This window comes from Pseudophryne corroboree, chromosome 12 (assembly GCF_028390025.1).
Source record: "Pseudophryne corroboree isolate aPseCor3 chromosome 12, aPseCor3.hap2, whole genome shotgun sequence".
Taxonomy (NCBI): domain Eukaryota; kingdom Metazoa; phylum Chordata; class Amphibia; order Anura; family Myobatrachidae; genus Pseudophryne; species Pseudophryne corroboree.
In genome coordinates this window covers 135,099,246-135,113,763 of record NC_086455.1, presented here as the reverse complement: position 1 = coordinate 135,113,763, position 14,518 = coordinate 135,099,246, and the positions used below count along the sequence as shown (strand labels likewise).

At 49.8% G+C, this 14,518-nt stretch overlaps 1 protein-coding gene across 5 annotated transcripts in view; it reads left to right on the top strand.

The window, feature by feature from the left end:
* The window catches only part of CDIN1 (CDAN1 interacting nuclease 1), a 501,029-nt gene that overhangs the window by 15,206 nt on the left and 471,305 nt on the right, over positions 1 to 14,518 (top strand). The window lies entirely within an intron of this gene.

Here is a 14,518-nt window from a genome sequence, read left to right as displayed (position 1 = left end):
CCACAAGGAAAGTGGGCTCATCTTGGGCGGCTGCCCGAGGGGTCTCGGCTTTACAACTTTGCCGAGCAGCTACTTGGTCAGGGGCAAACACGTTTGCTAAATTCTACAAATTTGATACCCTGGCTGAGGAGGACCTGGAGTTCTCTCATTCGGTGCTGCAGAGTCATCCGCACTCTCCCGCCCGTTTGGGAGCTTTGGTATAATCCCCATGGTCCTTACGGAGTCCCCAGCATCCACTTAGGACGTTAGAGAAAATAAGAATTTACTTACCGATAATTCTATTTCTCATAGTCCGTAGTGGATGCTGGGCGCCCATCCCAAGTGCGGATTGTCTGCAATACTTGTACATAGTTATTGTTACAAAAATCGGGTTATTATTGTTGGGAGCCATCTTTTCAGAGGCTCCTCTGTTATCATACTGTTAACTGGGTTCAGATCACAAGTTATACGGTGTGATTGGTGTGGCTGGTATGAGTCTTACCCGGGATTCAAAATCCTTCCTTATTGTGTACGCTCGTCCGGGCACAGTATCCTAACTGAGGCTTGGAGGAGGGTCATAGGGGGAGGAGCCAGTGCACACCAGTTAGTCCTAAAGCTTTCTTTAGATGTGCCCAGTCTCCTGCGGAGCCGCTATTCCCCATGGTCCTTACGGAGTCCCCAGCATCCACTACGGACTATGAGAAATAGAATTATCGGTAAGTAAATTCTTATTTTCGTAATATTTGGATATGGGATACTCAACCTGTACTGATCCCACAGACACTGACACAGATGTTTCTGATGGGGGAAGGGAACTCATTGGTGGATGTCCCGGATATGATTGAAGCAATTAGGCTCATTCTTCAGGTGTCTGATGATCCTGAGGCTGTCTCTAAGAAACCGGATAGGTTTAAACGTAAGAAAGTGGTTAAACAACTTTTACCTCATTCTCAACACCTGGTTGACATATGTCAGGAATCCTGGGAAAATCCGGGGACAAAATTCACACCAAATAAGAGACTGTTGGCTCGCTATCCTCTCTCTGCGGAGATGAGTAAGAATTGGGATAATAAGTAAGAATTGGGAAACTCCTACGCCTGTGAATTCTCATGTGGTGCGCATGGTAGTTTCCTTTGCTCCTGTCACCTCTCTGAAGGAACCGACGGATAGACGTGTGGATGGTTGTTTAAAAGCGATTTACACCCTAACGGGGGCTGTGCATAGGCCAACCATTGCAGCGACATGGGCTGCTGAAGCTGTTGAGGCGTGGGCTCAGGAGCTTGAGGCAGAACTGACTTCCAACGCATCTGAGCATGCTCGACAATGTCTCTCATATATTACCACGGCTTCTCTGTACCTTAAGGAGGCGGCCTCTGATGCCGGGGTGCTGGCGGCCAAGGCTGCTACTACGTCCGTCTTAGCCAGACGTATCCTTTGCTTGAGATCCTGCTCGGTGGATATGGATTCCAAGAAAACCCTGGAGGTGCTTCCTTTCAAGGGATACATTCTCTTTGGAGAAGACCTCAATAAGATTGTGGCTGATCTGGCTACGGCTAAAACAACTTGCCTACCTAGTATGGCTCCTTACGCACAGAAGGCTAAAAGTGCTTTCCCTCAGCCCTTTCGTCCTCCAGGTAAAGCAAAAGGTCAGGCGTACCCAAAGCAAGCTTGTGCTTCCAGACCTGCCAAGCCCAGACCGAAGCATGCCTTGGTTGCCCGTCAGCCTGCTTCCAAAACTGACAAGCCTGCCGCATGACGGGGCGGGGATCCCAGGGTGGGGGGCCGACTTCTAGGTTTTGCCCAGGAATGGTTGAAGACCACTTCAAATACCTGGGTAAGGGAAGTCGTCACTCGAGGTTACACCGTACCCTTCAAGAATCGTCCCCCTCATCAATTTTGCATGACAGATGTGCCTCTGGACCCGGCAAATGCAAACACTTTGCACTCGGTGGTACATTCCCTCCTGACCACAGGAGCGGTAGTACAGGTGCCTCTAACTCAGAGAGGCAAGTGGTACTATTCACCGCTGTTTCTAGTCCCGAAACCGAACGGTTCTTCACGGCTTATTCTCAATCTGAAGTCCTTGAACAAGCATGTGCGGGTCTCCAAGTTTCGTATGGAAACTCTGCGCTCTATTGTTCTGGCCTTGGAGCCTGGGGACTTTATGGTCTCCCTGGACATACAGGATGCCTACCTGCATATTCCTATTGCAGTGTCTCATCAGCAGTACCTGAGGTTTTCGGTGGGCAACCTTCGTTGCCAATTTCGGGCGTTACCCTTTGGTTTGACAACGGCTCCCCAAGTTTTCACCAAAGTTATGGCGGTCATGACGGCTACACTCCGCCGTCAAGGGGTCAGGATCCTACCGTACTTGGACGATTTGTTGATCCTGGCAAATTCCCCAGAACTTCTCCTGTGTCATCTCGATCTGACGGTTCAGTGCATGAAAGCCCACGGGTGGCTGATCTACTGGAAGAAATCCTCCCTGGTTCCTGCTCGGAGCATGTTACATCTGGGAGCGTCATTGGACACTCACAACCAGCGGTTGTTCTTGTCTTAGGAGAAAGTCCTGAAGCTTCAGGACAGGATTCGATGCTTCCTATCTCGTCCGCAAGTGTCGATACATTCGGCAATGCAAGTACTAGGTCTCATGGTGTCGGGCTTTTCGACATGGTGGAATATGCTCAATTCCATTCTCGCCCTCTGCAGAAGTTAATTCTGATCAAGTGGGACAGTCTGCCTCACCGGATCAGATCTCACCTGATCTCCTTGTCTCCGGAGGTCCGCCTGTCACTGAGCTGGTGGCTTCAGGACCAACGATTGAGCAGGGGCCGCCCGTTCTGGATATCCAACTGGGTCCTTCTGACGACGGATGCCAGTCTGAGAGGTTTGGGCGCGGTCTTGGAACAGCACTCTCTTCAGGGTCGGTGGACCAAGGAGGGGTCTCTACTCCCGATAAATATTCTGGAACTGCGGGCAGTGTTCAATGCGTTGACAATGGCCCAGCATCTAATACAGAACAGGCCTGTTCAAGTACAATCGGACAACGCCACCACGGTGGCGTACATAACTCATCAGGGCGGCACTCGAAGCCGCTTGGCAATGAGGGAAGTATCACGGATTCTTCAGTGGGCAGAATGCCATCTGCCGGCCATATCCGCAGTGTTCATTCCGGTGGTCCTAAACTGGGAGGCGGACTTTCTCAGTCGTCAGGACGTACACGCTGGAGAATGGAGCCTCCATCCAAAGGTGTTTAAACTTCTCGTGAACAAGTGGGGCCTTCCAGATGTGGACCTGATGGCGTCTCGACACAATCACAAGGTTCCGGTCTTCGGTGCAAGGACAAGGGATCCTCAAGCAGCGTTCGTGGATGCTCTGTCAATCCTATGGAACTTTCGGCTGCCGTACATGTTCCTTCCGGTGTCACTCCTGCCCAGAGTAATACGGAAGTTCAAGCAAGAAGGAGGAAACCTACTTCTGCTCGCTCCAGCGTGGCCCAGACGGCACTGGTTCTCCGATCTACAGGGCCTCTCGCTAGATCGTCCCCTTCTACTTCCAGAGACCAGACCTCCTCGCTCAGAGCCCTTGTGTTTACCAGGACTTGGTCCATCTGGCTTTGACGGCATGGCTCTTGAGGCTTCCGTCCTGAGGGCCAAGGGTTTTTCTGGGGCGGTCGTTCAAACTATGTTGAAGGCCCGTAAGCTGGCTTCTGCTTGGATTTACCATAGGGTCTGGAATGCTTACTTTACTTGGTGTGCGTCTCACATTCATGACGTTTTCAAGTTTAACATGGCCAAACTGTTGGCCTTCCTGCAACAGGGCCTGGACTTAGGCCTGCGTCTGGAATCCCTGAAGGTTCACATTTCTGCCTTGTCGGTTTGGTTTCAGAGAAAGATCGCTGCCCTTCCGGATGTTCATACATTCACTCAGAGCGTGTTGCGGATTCAGCCTCCTTATGTACCTCCTGTGGCCCCTTGGGATCTGTCGGTGGTACTCAAGGCATTGCAAGAGTCTCCATTTGAACCTCTTGCCTCTGCTGACCTTAAGTGGCTGTCCCTTAAGGTGCTATTTCTGCTGGCTATTGCTTCAGCTAGAAGGGTCTCGGACTTGGGTGCCTTATCCTGTAAGTCCCCCCATTTAATTTTTCACCGTGACCGGGCGGTTCTTAAAACGCGCCCGGATTATTTACCCAAGGTGGTATCTTCCTTCCACCTTAACCAGGAGATTGTGGTTCCGGGCCTTTAATTCTCCTCAGTTGTCTTCCAAAGAGCGGTCTTTGGATGTGGTACGGGCTCTCCGTATCTATGTGAAAAGAACATCCTCCATTAGGAAATCTGATTCTCTGTTTGTTCTGTTTGGTGTTCACAAACGTGGCTGGCCTGCTTCCAAACAGACTCTGGCCAGATGGATTAGAATGGTGATTGCACATGCTTATGTACAGGCTGGTCGTCCAGCTCCTGCTACCATCAAAGCCCATTCTACTGAGTCGGTTGGACCTTCTTGGGCGGCCCACCGTGGTGCGGCCCTTGAACAATTGTGCAAGGTGGCTACGTGGTCCTCAGGGAACACGTTTATAAGGTTCTATGCCTTTGATGTTTCCGCCTCCCAGGATGCTTCCTTTGGACGCCGGGTTCTTGTGCCCGCTACAGTGAGTCTCCTCCCATAAGGAACTGCTTTAGGATATCCCTAATGTTAATCCTTGTGGAGCCCAGTGTACCCCACAGCAGAAAACGAGATTTATGGTAAGAACTTACCGTTGTTAAATCTTTCTGCGAGGTACACTGGGCTCAAGGCGCCCACCCTGACGCACTCAGCTTCTTTGGGTTGGTATGGCATGGCCGCTGACACTCTCTCCCGTGGTGAGTGTGTGGTGTAATTGGCTACGAGCGATTGTCATCTCTGGTACCTGCTACTGCATTGGGCTGGTTAACGAAACTGAGCTCCTGTGCACGGAGGCGGGGTTATAGAGGAGGTGGCGCTGTGCATCTTGGGAACAGTCAAAGCTTTGAGCCTGTTGGTGCCTCGGATCAAGATCCTACTCTACACCCCGATGTTAATCCTTTTGGAGCCCACTGTACCTCGCAGAAAAGAGATTTAACAACGGTAAGTACTTAATATAAATCTCGTTATTCGCCGGCACTCTCTTGTGAAAATAAAATTATTACTTGACTCAAATCATTTGTGTTCCAGCCTATTTATGTGCCAATAACAAAAAGCGACGTCGGCAGCAGTAGATTAATTTGGAGCGTCATGGGTTGAGCTTTCATGACCGAGTAGATGCACACAAGACTCATGTAAGCATGCGCAATGTTAAACTTTGTCAAGTCTGAGGTTGACCAACGCCTGGAAAACACTTTGTACTACCAACTATAACATTTGGTGGAGGAGTATTAATGTTCTAGGGCTGTTTTTTATGGTTCCTACCCTCAGACTGTTACTTTGATGGGATCACTGCCTATTATTAATTTATGGCCAAAACACCATTGAATTAGTATTACTGTAGCCATCTAGTCAAGGGGTGTAGTATGAGTGGCCGGGATCCCGGGGGCCAGCATACCGGCGCCGGGATCCTGACCGCTGGCATACCAACAGCTGGCTGAGCGCTAATGAGCCTTTTGCGGGCTCGCTGCGCTCGCCACACTGCGGTCACAGTGGCTATTTATTCTCCCTCCTGGGGGTTCGTGGACCCCCAAGAGGGAGAATATGTCGGCATGCCGGCGGTCGGGAACCCGGCGCCGGGCTGGCGGCATGCTGAAGACCACCCCTAATCAAGATATAGCTGTCTTATCTGGCTGTGAGTTGTAGTTATCCATCTACAGACACGATACTTCCCTACCTAAAAGTGTAATGTAGAGTAGAGGCTTTTTTGGGGGGGGAGGGGGGGGGTAAGTTTTTTTTCTTTTTTAGATTCATTAAAACAGCAGTAATCTTGGGAGAGCGGATCCCATAAAAGTATTCAGGAAGTGAAGGTTCTGAACAACACATTGAAGGGGAATACATATGACCTACCGGTTGTCAGTATGCGCTCACCATGCTTTGGGCCGGGTGGTGAGCTTCGCTCACCACAGGTTATATTCCCACTCGAGTGGTGACGTGGACCCACCACCCGCGTGGGAATACGGAGCTTTACATTAATCTGACACGTGCTTCAACACACTTTGTTGTAGCTAAAACCATTCAGCATACCACGGCTCGTTGATAAAATATCTTTAGCCAATCATGGCAACACCACATTGTGTAAAACGCACACATGGTGAAGATGCTTAACTTTCTTTTGAATTTACTGAGAATGATGCACAGATCACCAGACATTGCCCATCTGTGTATAAATTGAACCTGAGCCTACCGCTGAATCAAGCACTAAGTTTCACTCCTGTTGAACGCAAAGATCTGTCTTTCAGGGGCGGTTACTGGTTGGGAACAGTGGGGGTAATTCCAAGTTGATCGCAGCAGGAAATTTTTTAGCAGTTGGGCAAAACCATGTGCACTGCAGGTGAGGCAGATATAACAAGTGCAGAGAGAGTTAGATTTGGGTGGGTTATTTTATTTCTGTGCAGGGTAAATACTGGCTGCTTTATTTTTACACTGCAATTTAGATTGCAGATTGAACACACCACACCCAAATCTAACTCTCTCTGCACATGTTATATCTACCTCCCCTGCAGTGCACATGGTTTTGCCCAACTGCTAACAAAATTCCTGCTGCGATCAACTTGGAATTACCCCAGTGTGAGCACAAGTAATAGAAGCCTGTTTCTGATGGTTCTCTTATTCCAAGCATGGGACTCGTGCTAATGATGCTTGTGGTGGCTGGGGTAAAGTCACTGGGCGGCACGGCTTTCCGCTTGCTGGTGCACCGACTCCCACAGTAGGTGTACAGATTCTTACATTCGCATAAGGTAGTAAATCTGGCTTTTGAGGCTGCCAGCTACTACAGCCAATCTGCTTGCATCTCGGCGGGAAAATTGGGACAAGGGGCCTTATTTGGGTTTGTTAGCAAACCAAGAAAGCAAGCAACTGGGCAAAACCATGTTGCAGTGCAGGGGGGCAGATCTAACGTGCACAGAGAGATTTGGGTGTAGTGTGTTCAAACTGAAATCTAAATTGCAGTGTAAAAATAAAGCAGCCAGTATTTACCCTGCACAGAAACTATAGCCCACCCAAATGTAAATCATGTTACATCTGCCCCACATGCAGTGCAGCACGGTTTTGTCCAGTTGTTTGCTTTTTTGTTTTGCCAACAAACATGAATAACCCCCCAGGTGCACTATGTGAAATAGTAAACATGACATGGAGTCCAGCATGCTACCACTTTAGTACAAGAAGATTTTCAGTTTCACACTTGGTTAAGCCTTGTTTATGACTTAAGTTATGAGAGTGATAAGCCTTTATTACATGAGGTGCTTGTCTGTACGGTATTATTATTACATTTTATTTGTGCAGCGCCGTACAAAGAACAGCACAGGGAGACAAAACTTAACATTACAGTAAATAAATGACAAAAAAAAGTACAGGTAACAAAGAGCACCACAATTCTCAAAACATAATACAGCTTAGATGTAAGTAGCAAGTGAGTGATCAGCACACTACTAGGAGCTGGTGGCCATAGATAGAGATGAGCCTTTACCAGCAGGAGAAAAAGCGGGTAAAGATGGTTGCTGAGTAGGAGAGAGCTGTGAGTGAAATGCGTGGAGAAGAAAGTTTTGACAACGAGAGGAAAAAGGGCGTTCTCTGAGGAGCTAACAATCTAGAAGGAAGGGGTGACAGACAGATGACATGAGGTGCAAGCAGGCGGGAAGTAGCCTGATGGCAGGGTGTTAGCAAAGCAGAGATTGTCAAGGCATGAGGCAGGGGGATGGAGGAGCTGCATCAGGACTAGGTTATGCATAGAAAGGGTACGCTTTGATGAATAGGTGGGTTTTCAGTGCCAGTTTGAAGCTTTGCAAGGTCGGGGAGAGTCTAATGGAGCGGGGTGGCGTGTTCCACAGAAGAGGTGCAGCACGGGCAAAATCTTGAACTCGAGCATGGGAAGCAGCGACAAGGGTGGAGGAGAGGCACCGGTCATTGGCCGACCGTAGGGGTCGGGAGGGAGTATTAAGGGAGAGGAGGTTGGAGATGTAGGGAGCAGTGGAATTAGAGATGGCCTTGTATGTGAGGGTGAGGAGTTTGAAGAGGATTCTGTACGGGAATGGGAGCCAGTGCAGATTTTGTTGAAGTGGAGTGGCGGGAGAGGAAGATAAGCCTAGCTGCGGAGTTGAGGACAGATTGGAGAGGAGCAAGTGAGGCCAGTGAGAAGAACGTTACAGTAGTTGAGCCGTGAGATGACAAGTGAGGGGATGATAAGTTTAGTTGCACTCTGGGAGAGAAATGGCCTGATGCAAGCAATGTTGTGTAGCTGGAACCGAGATTTTTTTGCCAGAGCTTGGATGTTGCGTGCAAAGGAGAGGGAGGAGTCAAGAGTAACGCACAAGCAGCGGAGTTGGGGAACGGGGGAGATTGTGTTGGCAACAGTGATAGAGATATTGGTAGGGGGTGTTACTCTGGATGGGGGAAAGATAATGATTTCAGCTTCAGAGAGCACTCAGCCATCCAGGAGGAGATGGCGGAGAGGCAACTGAAAACCTGAGAGAGGACAGAGGGGGACAGATCAGGAGAGGTAGAGTTGTGTGTCATAAGCATAGAGGTGGTATTGAAGGCCAAATGAGTTAATGAGCGCACCCAGGGAAGAGGTGTACAGGGAGAACAGAAGGGGGCCGAGGACAGAACCCTGAGGGGCACCAACAGGAAGTATGGAAGGGTGTGAGGTGGCACAGAAAAGGAGCTGTTAGTGAGGTAAGAGGTAAACCAGTCAAGGGCAGTGCTAGAGAGGCCAATGTTTTGGTGTTTGCAAAGGAGGAGAGGATGATCCACTGTGTCAAAGGCAGCAGAGAGATGCAGAAGGATGAGCAGAGAGAAGTGGCCCCTGGTTTTGGCCGAAAGCAGGTCATTGGTGGCTTTCCCCAGGGCAGTCTCAGTGGAGTGGAGTGGGCGAAAGCCAGCTTGTAGTGGATCAAGGATGGAGTTGTCAGAGGTAACTTGTGAGACGGCTGTAGACCAGTCGTTCAAGAAGTTTGGAGGCGAATGGGAGAAGAGAGATGGGGCGGTAGCTAGTGGATGATGAAGGGTCGAGATTTTTTGAGAATAGGTGAGACCAGAGCATGTTTGAATGGCGAGGGAAAGATGCTGGTAGAGAGTGATAGGTTGAAGAGGAGAGCAAGGTGGGAGCAGGCAGTGGGGGAGAGGAAGCGGAGAAGACGGGAGGGGAGGTGGTCCAGGGGGCAGGTTGAGGGAGTGGACTTCCTTTTCTGTAGTGGGACAGAAAGAGGACATGGTGGGATAGATGGAGGGGAAGGATGATGGGGGCAAGGGGGCAGCAGAGGCTTGACGGGAGGAGATATTGTGTTGAATTTCCTCAATTTTGGAGATGAAGAAGGAGGCAAAGTCAGTGTCAGTGAGGGAGGATGGGAGAGGAGGAGGGGGGCAAAGGAGAGTGTTGAAAGTTTCAAAGAGACGGCGTGGACTGGAGGACTGAGAATCGATGAGTACTTGGAACAAGGGATGCGGTTACATTGCTTGCAGTCGGGATCCCGGTGGTCAGGATACCGACGTCGGAATCCCCCCCTCGCCGGCATTCCGGCGGCCAGGATCCCGGCGCCGGTATGCTGACCGCCGGGATCCCGGCCGCCAGCATACTATACCCAATGCTTCTGTACGTGTAATGGTCTGTGTGCTTGTTGCACTCCTAGAGCTGCACTTCTTTTATAACGTAGCGGAAGGTCGCAGTTGGTATGGTCATTGGAATGCAGTAAAAGGTTGGAAAGGATACAGCGGGTACAGAATGTGAGTGCTCTAATGCAGTCGTCTCCAACCTTAATTGGAGTGTGAGCTACTTTCGGAAAATAAAGCTACCCCCTCCCCCCAATGCCCGTGCGTCCCTGCGAAAGTGGGTGTGGCCTCACAAGTGATGCCTCCCACGTAGTGCCAGATACACAAATAATGCCCCTCATCAGTGCCAGATACACAAATAATGCCGCTCAGCAGTGCCAGACACACAAATAATGCCGCTCAGCAGTGCCAGACACACAAATAATGCCCCTCAGCAGTGCCAGACACACAAATAATGCCGCTCAGCAGTGCCAGATACACAAATAATGCCCCCCAGCAGTGCCAGATACAATTCCCCCAGCAGTGCCATTTAAAATGCCCCCTGCGCTGCCATTCAAAATGCCCCCCGCAGCGCCATATAAAATGCCCCCACCGCAGTGTCTGATACAGTGCCTCACACAGTGCTAACCCTTGCTGGCTTCTTCTACTGCCGCCGGTGCTGCTCCTCCTGTATGAGGGACGCAGCGCGCGCCTCTCCTGTGAAGTCCGGAGAGCGGCTGCGGTGAGGGTGACAGAGCCTCCGTTGGTGGCGGGCATTTAAAATATGGTGCCGGTAAGTGAGCCAATCAAAACTCGCGGTCTGGCAGCCAATAAGGTGCCGCCACTGCCGGTCCACAAACTCTGATTGGCTGACGGCTGGCACCATATTAAAAATGAAGGGAGGAGGAGTGCCAGTGACTGCCCAAGCCCGTGCGCTCTGTGAGCTACCGAAAATACTACGGCGAGCTACCGGTAGCTCGTGAGCTTACGATTTGGAGATCACTGCTCTAATGTTATATGTGAATGGATGTGCAAACTTCTGCATGGCAAGAAACATTCCTAAAATGTGCCCTTTCCCAACCGTTTACCTCATTGCAATGATGCACTTGTCTGAAAAATGAGACACATTGGTGCATCTATTCTGTACAGTACCCACTGACCCTATCCTTGGCCTTTCAGAATGCTGCTCCCATGCAGTCATGGACATCTTGAACCTTAGGATGTAGTCCCTCTCATGTCCAATAGGTGGCCTCAGTTAATGGATGTTCATATATATAGCAAGGAAAAACGTACACATTGTGTCCTGTGTATAGACTGTTGGACTAGTGTTAGCGTGCAATGCACTAATAGCTCTCACAGAAATAGTAATTGGACAATAGTTCCCCCTGATCTGCTGTTGCTGCCTGTCTCCTCAGATCTCAACATTGAGGGGAAGTGTATCAAACATTCTAAAGAGGACATAGAGAAGCACCTAACTGCTTCTCCATGGAGTTCAGGTTCGCCATCCTGAACTCCATGGAGAAACATTTAGGTGCAGTTAGCATGGAGAGGTAGGAAGAAGCAGTGAGGTTGAGCTTTTGTAGGTCACAGATGAGTTTGAATTCAGTTCTCAGTGAATAAGGGAGCCATGGAGATGACTGGCAAAGGTAGAGTAACAAGAAAGAAAAAATGAGGTGGGCAGCAGAATTATAGACAGATAGGAGAGGGGTGAGTCCAGCATGATGAATACTAAGGGGGATATCCAATTAGCTGCAGTAATTTACCATTGCTAATGGGTTTTCCAGGGGCTATCCTGTTAGCCCTGATGCTGACGCTTATCCCCCGATGCTGGTGCTTATTAGGGATTTTGTTTCTCTTGCTTCAGCCAGGTGAAACCAACTCCCTGATAATGAAGCATTTTTTTCATGATAAATACATACTGTAGGTCTGGCTTTAAACAGGACCTATGTATTTTCATGCAAAAATGGGTAATTTTTCTCGTGAAAAAAGGACTATAATTGGATAGCCTGATAATGACCTTTGGGCAAAAATCGCAAAAAAAACCCCACGATTTTTTTAGCAGGAAAATATTGCAGCGAGTACGATACCCGCTAGTGAGTGAGCAGATTAAGGTGGAAATAATGAGAGCATGAATGAGATTTATTGCAGCTTCCAGGATGATTCAATTTTTGAGGAGATGGAAACATCAAGATTTAAAAAGGGCCTGTACAGTATGTGGGAGAATGAAGGGGCAGAGTCACTGGTGACAGCTAGACATCGGATTGGGGGACGATTCGAGGTGGAGAAGGAAATGGCAGAGTCACTGGTGACGGCTAGACATCGGATTGGGGGACGATTCGAGGTGGAGAAGGAAAGGGCAGAGTCACTGGTGACGGCTAGACATCGGATTGGGGGGCGATTCGAGGTGGGGAAGGAAAGGGCAGAGTCACTGGTGACGGCTAGACATCGGATTGGGGGACGATTCGAGGTGGAGAAGGAAAGGGCAGAGTCATTGGTGACGGCTAGACATCGGAGTTGGGGACTATGTGGGGGGAGAAGGAAAGGGCAGAGTCACTGGTGACAGCTAGACATCGGATTGGGGACTGTATGTGGGGGTTCAAGGAAAGGGCAGAGTCACTGGTGACAGCTAGATATCGGATTGGGGGACTGCAGGGTGGAGAAGGAAAGGGCAGAGTCACTGGAGACAACTAGACATCGGATATGGGGACTGTGCAGGGTGGAGAAGGAAAGGGCAGAGTCACTGGTGACAGCTAGACATCGGATTGGGGGACTGTATGTGGGGGGAGAAGGAAAGGGCAGAGTCACTGGTGACAGCTAGACATCGGATTGGGGGACTGTATGTGGGGGGAGAAGGAAAGGGCAGAGTCACTGGTGACGGCTAGACATCAGATTTGGGGACTGTATGTGGGGGGAGAGGGAAAGGGCAGAGTCACTGGTGACAGCTAGACATCGGATTATGGGACTGTATGTGGTGGGAGAAGTAAAGGGCAGAGTCACTGGTGACAGCTAGACATCGGATTGGGGGACTGTGTGGGGGGAGAAGGAAAGGGCAGAGTCACTGGTGACAGCTAGACATCGGATTGGGGGACTGTATGTGGGGGGAGAAGGAAAGGGCAGAGTCACTGGGGACAGCTAGACATCGGGTTGGGGGACTGTATGTGGGGGGAGAAGGAAAGGGCAGAGTCACTGGTGACAGCTAGACATCGGGTTTGGAGAATGGAGGAGCGTGGGATGTCAACGGAGAGGGTGGGAATAGAGGAGCCCTTGGCTGGTAACTATCAGGAAGCGTTCATGTAATCACAATAAACTGGCTTAGAGACGGGTGGTGACCTAGCATGTGGTAGAGGAAGATAGGTAAGTTTGGGTATATTCAGCATAGAGGTGTAGCATAATAATGACAACCCGGGGTAAGTTTCTTATTCAGTGCTATACTTCACTTACCTTTTGTAGACTTACAGGTGCTTTTGACATTTATTTCATGCTCTACTAGCAATCTGTATATTTAAGTGACTTGCACTGTTGCTGAATAGTTGGTATAAATGCACAATATTAAAAAGTGCAATGTGTCTAGCAAACTTTTAAACCTGCTTAAAACGGTTCCTCCTTGTGATAAAGCGAGAAAACTAGCAATAATAAAAAATATTTATGAAAAGGTTATAAGGCATAACAGTATGGCTATTCTATAAAAAAAAATTATAATAATTCAAATGGACATAAAACAAAGAACAAAAGAGGCATACCGTATATACTCGAGTATAAGCCGACTTTTTCAGCACTTTTTTTTGTGCTGAAAAAGCCACCTCGGCTTATACTCGAGTCAGTCAGTGTGACAGGCAGAGCAGTGTGAAGGAGGGACACGGAGCGCACAGCGCGCGCCTCTCCTGTGTCCCTCCTGCATCTCCGGCGTCAGCGGCGGTCTATTAAAGGAAGTACCCGTTCGTGACCTCTGATCGTGAGCTGGCACTTCCTTTAAGAGACCCGCCGCGGCCGCCGGAGATGCAGGAAGGACACAGGAGAGGCGCGCGCTGTGCGCTCCGTGTCCCTCCTTCAGAAGACAGCGCGGGATCGAAGAAGGGGTAAGTAACAGCACTGGGGGAGCATATTTGGCACTTGGGGAGGGGGCATATCTGGCAGCATGAGGGGGCATATCTGGCAGCATGAGGGGCATATGTGGCAGCATGAGTGCATATCTGGCACTGTGGGGCATATTTGGCAGCATGAGGGCATATCTGGCACTGTGGGGCATATTTGGCAGCATGAGGGCATATCTGGCACTGTGGGGCATATTTGGCAGCATGAGGGCATATCTGGCACTGTGGGGCATATTTGGCAGCATGAGGGCATATCTGGCACTGGGGCATATTTGGCAGCATGAGGGCATATCTGGCACGTTGGGGCATATCTGGCACGTTGGGGCATATCTGGCAGTATGAGGGCATACCTGGCACTGTGGGGGCATATCTGGCACTGAGGGCTGTGTACGGCTAGAGCTGCATTTCCCACCCTAGGCTTATACTCGAGTCAATAAGTTTTCCCAGGTTTTTGTGGTAGAATTAGGTGCCTCGGCTTATATTCGGGTCGACTTATACTCGAGTATATACGGTATGTTAAAAACAATGCTCCACAGCTATCTACGCGACATAGCAGGGGGAGTGGTTACGCTTCCACTTTCTTTTCTGGCCTTCCCACCTCTGCACCCTCGATGGCATGCAGCTCCGCCCCTAATCTGCACACAGCAAGGATCATCTCTGATCCACCCAACTGCTCCCACCAGAAGTAACAAACTTTTGAACCCCAGCTGAGACGGCTCACAAATCAGTGACCTTGGCAATCGCAGCTGGAGCACTACACAACA